Raw genomic sequence first — 10,178 nt, 5'->3', positions numbered from 1 at the left:
GTGCAAATCTAATATGTGGTCGATTAAATCTTCAAAGTTGAATTTGCACATCAAGCAATATCCCCAATTCCTATTTGGAATTAGGGCTGGTCTGTTTGTCAAAATAACGAGGCACTGGTGGTTGAAGAAACGATGTTTGTAAAACACCTTCGCACAAGCATGGCATTTTTGCAGCTCTGCCTTCAGTTTTGTGCCTTTGTAAAAAAGCAAGCGCTTTGATTCAAACTTCTTAACTGCATAGCAAGGATTTGGTCCGTAGCCTATGCCTTTAAGTTGATGACACTTTCTCCAATGTTCATCAATATTATCAAAATCCGCTTCACACATCAGACAAAATCCTCTTGTCACAAGGGAAGAGCTATCGTCAGTGAGTACTGAAAATTTAAAGTACATTAATTAACTCTAATGTATTAAAATTAATTTATTTACTTGGGGCTTTTTTAAAAATTTGGTTGCTTTGGTGAACTTGAGATGCTCCACCGACCGGTTCTAGTGGTGAAGAAATCTGGGGACCAGATGTGGACATTCCACGACTTTTAGGTTGCTTCTTGTACATGGTCCATTTCAGTCCATATTCATCATTCAGTCTTTGAGCTACTAGTTGCATCGGCCTTTTTGATTTACCGCAATTCTTCTGATTTTTCGCATTGCCGAACTTACAATATAGCTGCGCACTCTCCAACAGAGGATTTTGGCCTTGAATACGATATGAAAAATCCATTTAAAATCTTATAATATAAAAAAATCTGATTTTTATAGCTACCATATCCTGCGTGGCTTGGATATTGCAAGGGTCTGGTGGAGATTACTTCGATGAAAGAATTATTGGCTGCGGATGCTGCCGGGACAGCAGCAGTCCAGGTCTGTGCAACGTTATCAAAATTATGTTCAGGGCAAATCATAGGCATTGTCTGCCTAAAGAGTTGCTGGTAAAAATTCCACTGAAGGTCTTCTTCGTGAGTCCATTGGTTCAAAATTGGCTGCTGCATCGCCCCTACTGAATAACCTGGAAAGTTCTGTTGGACGTTTCCCTCCGTCTGGTTTGTCGCGATTCTTTGAGCATTGTTGGAATATTGCTGTGAATTCCCTGGCATGAAAGGAATTGGGCCTAAAAATTTGAATATAAAAGTCCTGATTTTGTTTAACTACCTTGTACTGCCAGGTTAGGAAATACCGGTTGTCCAGTGGGGATTCCTCCGACGGTCCATGCATGATACGGATAAAAAGGCTGGCTACTTCGATTAGGGCGAAGTATTTTTTCTTGCAACTCTCGTGTAGTTAAGGGTCGCTGCCCTGAGTCCTTCCCTTTGGAATCATGTAAAGCTTTGCCTGAGTTTGGCGACTGCCCATTTTGCGTATCGTATCCACGTTTGCTTGGGCAGTTCTGGTTCGCACAGCAGTAACGACCCAAATAAAGATCATATTGACCACAACCGCAGTGAGAACAAAACATATTTTGACTTGAGGCGCGTTGGTTTTCCTTCTGGAAGAATTCGCAATTTACAATTTGAATGAATATAGACAGTAAAATGATGTGTTTCTTGCTTGCAAATTTGCGCAACAGCTGGAAAAGTGCTTAAAAATAAAAAAATCTTTATTTTTCATCCTTACCAAGGGTTGAGTCTCTATTTCAGTGCGTTTGCTGACCAATGTCTTCAACGAAATGCCTAGAACTCAAGGCAATGCGGGTATTTATGAAACCGGAGGAATTCCAAATGACCAGAATAAATTCCAAGCCAATCATTCCGAATCCCTTCGTAGAATTTTCAAATTCCAGGTTCACACAAAGCATGCAATAAATATTTTTGTCAAAATGGAATGGATTTTTAGAATGAGATTTATTCGAAATATGCAAGAATTTTTCCCTTCTGATTCTGACAAGCAAAGAATGATGAGCTGTATAATTTTCAGTCAAAACAGACTTTAATTTTGAAACTGATTTATAATTCGATTATATACTTTCTCAGCAAGTGGTTTCCATTCAATTCTACTATTTACCTATGAACTATACAAAAAATAACAATCCTATACTAAGGTAAATTTTCACAAATAAAAATCAATATTTCTTTAGAGAATTGGAATGAAGTTTTTATTCTCTACCTCGTGATATACATGATCGCCCAGCATGAACTACAGACGGAGGAGTTTTGTTCAAATTTATTCTTGTGCTTTAACTGTAGGCAACACATGCACTTCTTCAGGTCTTCAACATGATATATTATTGGATAAAGAGTCATTTGATCATAAACCTTGTTCATGGTGTACTTGATGTTGCCAAAGTGCAACCAGGACCAATGCAGTTTTACATCATCAAAGAAGGATTTACACATCAAGCAATACTGTCTAGAAGCATTTGCTGTACGATGTTGACCACTTAACAGCCTTGCAATTGGCAAATCTGGAATATCAATCTCTACAAGGCAGCCATGGTGGTAGCAACGATATTTGTAAAACACGTTTTGACATATATGGGGCATTCCTTTAGCTCTGCAGGGTTTGTGCCCCGATAGTAACAAATGAGTTTTTGTTCGAAATCATCAATGATACAGCAAAAAGTAGTACCGCCGAGAAAATCTGATATATCTGGGTGAAACTCAGTCTTGTGATGATCAATATTTTCAAAATGATTTTCACACATCAGACAAAATGCAAATCTGGGATTTGTGTCGGCAGAACCACTGGTGTGCCCTGGAAGTATTAAGTTTAATAGATTTTGAATATTGAAAAAAGAATTCGAATACCTGGAACACTTGGAACAATGTGTCCTTCAAAAGATTGGTTGCTTGGTCCAGGGAGAGAATAATTGGGTGTGGATGCTGCCGCCACAGGTACTCGCAGAGGAGGAGCGACGTTACCAAAAGTATGTGCAGGGCCTAACGCCGACATATTCATGCTTTGCTGGTAGAAATCCCTGTTCTGTCCTTGGTTCACGATTGCTTGCTGTTGCATCGCCATTACTGATTGTACGTAATTAAACATCTGCTGCTGAGCAATTGCCTCCATCTGATTTGTCGCAATACTTTGAGCACTGCCGAAATTACAACATTGTTGTCCACTCCCCGGCGGTGGATAATGGCCTTTAAAATATAATAAAAAACGCATATTTACAATTCAAATATATAAACCTAGTTTTGATTATAGTTACCATGTCCTGCCAGGTTATGAGGAAATCTGAATTGTCCGGCGATGGGGTTTCCTCCGACGGCCGATGCTTGAGGAGCATAATAAGCAGCGACGTGTCCGCTAGTGGGAAGTATTTTTTCCTGAAATTCTTGAGAGGTTGAGGGTTGCTGCCCAGTTTCCTTCCCTTTGGAATCATGTGAAGCGGCGCCTGAGTTTGGCGACTGCTCATTCTGTTTTCCGTTTCCTGAGCAATGTGTACAGCTGCCTCCCAAAGAACGAAACGTGCCGCATTTAACACAATTAAATGCACTCATATTTTCACTTGACGGTTGACTCTTCGTACTGAAATAAATCCCAATAAAAAATTAATTGCTATTCAAAAAAATCTTTGTGTTTTTAAGTGCAAACAGTGGGAAGGGGATGAATAATCGTCCTCACCGATCCGAGGGATAAATTTCTTTGTGTGTTGCTTACCACTCTCTTTTACGAAATACCGATGATTCATAGCAATGCGTACATTTTTGTAAAGAATCGGAGAATTCGTAATCACGAAAATAGCTCCCAATCTATTCGTAGAATGTATACATTCCAATTGCACGCAAAGAAAGGGAAGCGAACATTTTTAACAATGCAAAGAATTCGTGGTCTTTTTTAGAATGAGTTCAATTCGAAATATTCAAAATATTAATTCTTATTCTTTTCCACGTTTGCGCACATACACCCATAGCACAAGCTGAAGAATTTTCCTTAACGATGTTTTAAAAAACACCTTTTTAGCTATTTTTTCGGGTTTGTACGCAATTGTTAAAAGTATATTAACTGTCAGCAGCACCGTTTCTATACGATTTATGAGATTATGCACAATAAGAGCGGATGACGGCTCAGTCAGCACGTCCGTAATAGCAAAGCAGGGTCGTGGGTTTGAAATCCATACCTTTGGAGAATAATTGTAGTGGCGTCGAAAAAGTGGCTAAACCAAAAGGTCGAGCGAGGGAGAGAGAGCGAGAGCCAGCGTCTTGCACGGCCCTACGAGAAAAAACACGAGTCAGACTTGTGTCAAACCTGTGATTTTGGGTGCGTGTACACAAGTTACAAACACGTGTTTGTCACCTGTCTGACACGTCACTAAGTTCGTGCCAAACACGTGTTTTTCGCACAAGTTCACGTGTTGACACGTGTTAAACACTTGTTTGTAACGATGTATCCGTACCCAAAAACACAGGTTTTACACGTGTCAGACACGTGATTTTTCTCGTAGGGTAATTTGCGATTAGCGGTTATATATACGTATTTTAAATTGAATTTGAGCTAGTTGCGGTACAAAAATGGGACAGTAATTGAAACAAACATATTATATATGCTACACTTGATGAAGATTTTAATTCCTTGTTTCCACATGGTACATAAATCAATTCAGATAAACATTAAGTCAGAGTCTGAACACATCGTAGAGCAAAACAGACTAAATTGTTGCTCAGTCAGAGATTTTGTTTAGCCAATAGCGTGATAGGCATGCAAACTTAAGTTATAAATAAAGAAGCGCGATAGGCAGTGGGCTGGGCTGTAGCCCTACGCTGCTTTTATCCCTATGCTAGCCATGTTAAATGCCCTCGCGGGATCGCTTCTCAAATCGCTCTCGCTGGGCCAAAAAATTCATTGGAACCAATGGAAAGCTGAAGATATGATTTTGAACACAATATCAGAACCAAAATCGAAAAATGAATAAATTTTGAGAAATTAACTAATGCATTTCATGCTCTTTCCGGCGAGAAGATCCAGTCACTTGACGACGGCGAGCGCGCTGATTGGTTGCTTGGTCGCTCCCACTTTGAGCGCGCTCGCCCACGTCAACTTACTGGATCATCTCGTCAAAGAGAACATGAAATTTATTCGCTAATTACTTAAAATCTATCCATTTTCCATTTTTGTTCCGACATAATATATACTTAAGTTCAAATCTTCAGCTTTCCATTTGTTCCGATGAAATGTTTTGGCCCAGCGAGAGCGCTTTGAGAAGCGTTCCCGCGAGGGCATTATCACATGGCCAGCATCGGGCAAAAAAGCATAGTGTGTAGGGCTACAACCCAAGCCTACTGCCATCCACCTCTTTCTTCATACACTTTAATGCAAACAAAACAAACAGTGTAATAACAAGAGAAGAGAAAGAAACTGAACGATTTTAAGGTAAAGCAGCATAATATTTTGCCACAGAGACAAAACTCAGAGGGAAAAGTTCTAACGGTGAGAAGCAAAATGCGGCTCTCAAATTGAGAACGCAACTTTTGAGTCTCACCGTGAGTAGCAGAGGCGGCCGGACGCATTTGGATCTCACTGAGATCCTCGCTTCAATCTATGAGTAAGATCAAAGAGCGGCCTTCTCATAATCCGCCCGGTTAGAACCCAAATGCTTGCTTGCTTCGGTCTCGACTGACAGCGAACGTTTCGATCTCACCGCGAAATTTAAAAAAGCGTTCAGTCTCGCTTTTGTTATACACGGTTAGACTTAAAGTTTCGCCATCAATTTAAGAGAACAAATCTCACCGTGAATACCAGAGGCGAGCAGACGCTTTTGGATCTCACAGGGAGATCGAAACGCTCGCGCTCAGTCGATACCGAAGCGAACGAGTTCTAACCGTGAGTACGAGAAGGCAGACCGCTTTTTGGCCTCACTGTGAGATATATCAGTGAGATTCAAAAGCGCCAGACCACCTCTCTGCTACTCACGGTGAGACTCAAAGTTGCGTTCTCAATTTGAGAGCCGCATTATGCTTCTCACCGTAAGAATTTTCCCTCCGAGTAAAGTCTATGACAGATTAATTGTGAGCCAAAGATTATGCTGCTTTACCTTACAATCGTTGATTTTTCAACAAAATAATGAGATTGTGGCATTAATAGGCAAATTAATTTTTTCAAAATAATAATTCCTATTTTCCAAATGAAATAAAGCGAGATCAACTGTTGTTAAGCGTAAAAATAAAGATGATAGCAGAAAATCTATCAAAATATAAATTGTAAAGATTAAACATGCCGTAATTAAAATTTTCCTCACATTGCTCCTCCTCTGCCTCTGAATCAGGTGATCCTTCACAGGCTGGTTCTTTTTCAGCTGATTCTACTTCTCCTTCTTCTTCGACCCTGCGCCTAACCACCACTCTAAAAAGTCAACAAATGAATCAGTCAATTCGATGTCAACGGATATTTCAAATTCAATTTTTGGTTTGAAGAACAGTTTTGTAGGATATATTTTACTAACCATTCCAGGCCAAATTAATCATTTCAAGGTTTTGGTATTGTGTTCCTTTTTGAGTATTTGAATTGGAACGCATTTTGTTTTAAAGGTCCAATTTGTTTTGCGTATTTTCAGTTAATAAATATAATTATAATTAATAATTTTTTCAAATGCATTTAAATAAGGAATTGAAAATTGAATCCTATATCCAAGTCTTCCTTCATACCTGTGTGGGAAAGTACTTTTTGGATTTAAACAATTTCAAATAATAATGGGAGGACTTAGGAAATCAAATAAATAGAGAACATTTAAGGTTTTTGTTTAAAAAAAAAGGTTTCAAAAGAGATTGAAATTTTTTTGATTACTCGGATGCAATTGGGTGATTAATTTTTTAAAAATATACAACAGTCAAAATAAGGACTTAGCCAGCAAAAATTCTAAATTTTCAATTTTTTTAGAAAGTTACACCACTTGACTGCATTCTCTTGAAGGATTTGGATTCCTCTAGTCGAGATTTGTCCCACCCAACAACGCATGGAACCTTTTTGGGAAACTCTTTGTTGTGAAATAAAATCGGATTTCAAGAAAGGAGACAGATGCCTAACCATTTGAAAAGCATGCTGACTATGCAGCCACTTTTTAAAAAATTTACACTGCTACTTAGGTAACTTTTAGCTTCAAGTGAATCCTAAGAGCTGACAATGAGAGATGAGTTTATGCGCATTGACAACAATAACGATTGTTGCATGATTTTGCAGTGTTAATTCTCCCCAATTAAATGTATAATGCAAAGATGCACAGTGTGTATGAACACAATTGAATCATTTCATGTGGAAATAATTTTAAACATTTCGCATACATACCTGCCAGGGCAAAAAAATATTGAATCTTGATTTTTTCCTTATTCCGCAGCGGGCTCATGGGCTCTCCGTTGGGGCCGTGGCCGTCTCAATATTACTTGGTGTCACGATTTCTCAATCTGAAAAAAAAACAGAATATTCTGTAAACTTGAATTATGCAACACTGAACACACAGTTCACGAGTTCACAAGTTTGATGTTATGGTGAACTCAAGCTTTTCGCTTACTTGACATTTCTTGGTTTGATGGGAAGAATCAATCACACTGTTCCAACCGAAAAGTGTCAGTTCTCAACTATGCATTAGTATGGAGGACTTAAACTTCTCGGTTGGACAAGGTATTAACATTAAAATTGATTCTTCCCATAAGACCTAGAAGTGGTAAGTGAGCGGAAGGAGCGAGTCCACAATAAAATAAGAAAAAGATGTGCATTAATTATTACAGCCAGAGGCCAGAGAGCAGAGAACATTAATGGCATTATGGAAAAATTAGTTTTCGCCGCCGAGTTACAGTTTTCGCCAGACCTATATGGGGTTCTTAAGAGAACTGGCGAAATGTGTAATGTGTACATAACCCGACATAAACTGTAACTTTTCCATAACATATTGTGCGTTTTGCCGTTATCCATAATATCCATTCCTCGGTTTATTCCGAAAATGCAGCGGAAATAAGTGCAATAATAATAAACACATAATGAAAAAGTTACAGTTTCCGCAGGGTTACATACATACACATCTCGCCATTTCTCATGAGAATTCCAGATAAAAATATGGATAGCAAAACCTGTAAGTCGGCTGCGAAAAGTAAATGCAATTTATCCTTAATTACATACATGCATAATCTAAAAGAATTGAAATTCAGCCAGAAAGTCACTTCACTGCATGATAAACTGACTACATACACATAAATACGATAAATACATCCATGCATGCAGGTACATATGGGGGACTCACATTTTTCGCCCAACACTCACACTTCTCGCTAGGATAGGGCATTACAATGATTCTTCCCATCAAAAAACGAGAAGTGTGAGTGAGCGGAAAGTGTGAGTCTCCCATATATACATTAAAATGTACATGTATGTATATGTATGTACCACACATTATCAAGACCGCAATAATATCTGGCGAAAGGATGAAAATGCCAACAATTATCATAATTATTACATACATAATGTGTATGTATGTACATACCTTTGCTTGATTGTGAGCGAGACGAGAATCCTTCCGATTCCGTTTGGCCAGCATGACGCACACGCTGGCTACTCACTCAGATGGCAGCGGTAGGCAATGGTACGCCCTTCAGAGGTCACGAAGGGCAACATTGTCCCATTTCCGCAGGTAAACCAGGTAAACAAAACTGCACCACTGACCGTTGCCGGCTGCTGCTGCTGGAGTTGGTGTTGGCTGGCCGGCTGGTGCGCTTGCCGTTGACGAATGAGTGCGTCTGCGCACTGCAAAACCGGTACTTCCCCAAACTCGAATGAAAGAATTTCGCAAAATTTTAGATGAAAACGGCTTATTTTCTGAATAAATTGAAAGAATTTACAATACAAAATGGATTTTCGAATGTCTAAGGCCATTTTTTATTCGAATTGCGACAGAATAGTGCGATGAAGAACAAAATATTATCATCCAGCTGCTGCTTAACCGGTTGCTCGATGTGGGCGGGGCAGCAACCAGTAGAGCCAATCGTAACCAGCTGCGATTATAATTATGAAATCATTTCTTTTGAAACCGGTTATTAATTAAATATTAAAAATAGAAATTTAACTTATTTATCCATGCTTTACACAATTAATGATCGGAAGTTTTAATTTCATTATTAAAATTGCTCGTAAATCTTGATGAACTCAAAACATATATTCCTTTTCCCCCATTATGAGTGTGTAAAAAATAAAAATCGATTTATTTATCTCCAAGAAATAAGAAATTGTAAACCTTTTTAAAGTAGCGCGAAAGCCGCGAGTGCTGGGCTCAATATTTTTTTTTTATTTTTGTTCAGCATATTTGCTTGCGCGCCCCACGAATTTCAGAGAACTTGCAAATTTGCTTAAATTAGTGTAAAAATCTACAGCTCTTAGAATTTTATCAATGTGATACAGAAAATATCATCGTCAAAGATAAAATACGGCCCACAGGTGATTTTTCTCGTTAATAACACACGTCATTTATGATTTTAAGATTTTTGAAATTATTCAATAAAAATGTTAAAGCAGAACACGTTAATTTTTACCACAATTCAAAGCGCTCTTTTTCCAATCCCCGACCTAGATCTCTAGCTATGTGTATATAATATTTATTTAATTTATTCAGACTGATATCGAAAATATTCCCGATTTCATGTTGTTGACTTTTGATTCGTGCTCTTTGTCAAAACCAAACAATTTACACGTGTGATGGAAAATTGTGCAAAAAAATATTTTATATATCATAATTTAATAATTATTTCAAGTATATATAAACCAACCACTACCCCGCCTATACCTCCCCATTGATGGACATGTGTCGGAAAATGATTAGAAAAATAAATAACAGATATTTAACATGGGCTAAAATTATATTTTAAAATTTTTTATTTTTTAAATTCAAAATTCCACGACAGTGATATATTTATCCCTCTGATGAATATTTCTATTAATTTTAACACTCATTAAATTAGCTATGGCTAAATTGGAAAAAAATACAATTATTATATAAAGAATTTTATATACCATAGTGTCATTACTAACTCTCGTGCAGTTTTTTTCTTTTTAAAATTATTTGGAGAGCAAATTATTAATCCGATCTACTCATAAAACGTAACTCGGGATAGACACGTATTAAACACGTGATCTCCGACACGAGTTTAATTGACCACGTATTTTCGAAGAATTGTGAAAACTTGTGCCCATTCTTTAAATAAAATGGGCAAATTTTTATAAATTATAAGTAAATATTAAATTTAGCAACTGATGTATTTTAACTC

The 10,178-nt window shown here is 37.8% G+C and overlaps 1 long non-coding RNA gene across 1 annotated transcript; it reads right to left on the bottom strand.

Annotated features, from left to right (window-relative positions):
• Positions 1–6,010: 6,010 nt before the first annotated feature.
• Positions 6,011–9,547, bottom strand: LOC135947025 (uncharacterized). Its single transcript, XR_010575575.1, has 3 exons — positions 8,405–9,547; positions 7,216–7,331; positions 6,011–6,276 (listed from the first exon to the last, which is right to left on the bottom strand). It is a non-coding gene; the product is annotated as an uncharacterized LOC135947025 (long non-coding RNA).
• Positions 9,548–10,178: the final 631 nt, after the last annotated feature.

The sequence above is a fragment of the Cloeon dipterum genome, chromosome X, assembly GCF_949628265.1.
Source record: "Cloeon dipterum chromosome X, ieCloDipt1.1, whole genome shotgun sequence".
Taxonomy (NCBI): domain Eukaryota; kingdom Metazoa; phylum Arthropoda; class Insecta; order Ephemeroptera; family Baetidae; genus Cloeon; species Cloeon dipterum.
The sequence above is the reverse complement of the archived record's forward strand: the minus strand, read 5'-3'. Positions and strand labels throughout refer to the sequence as shown.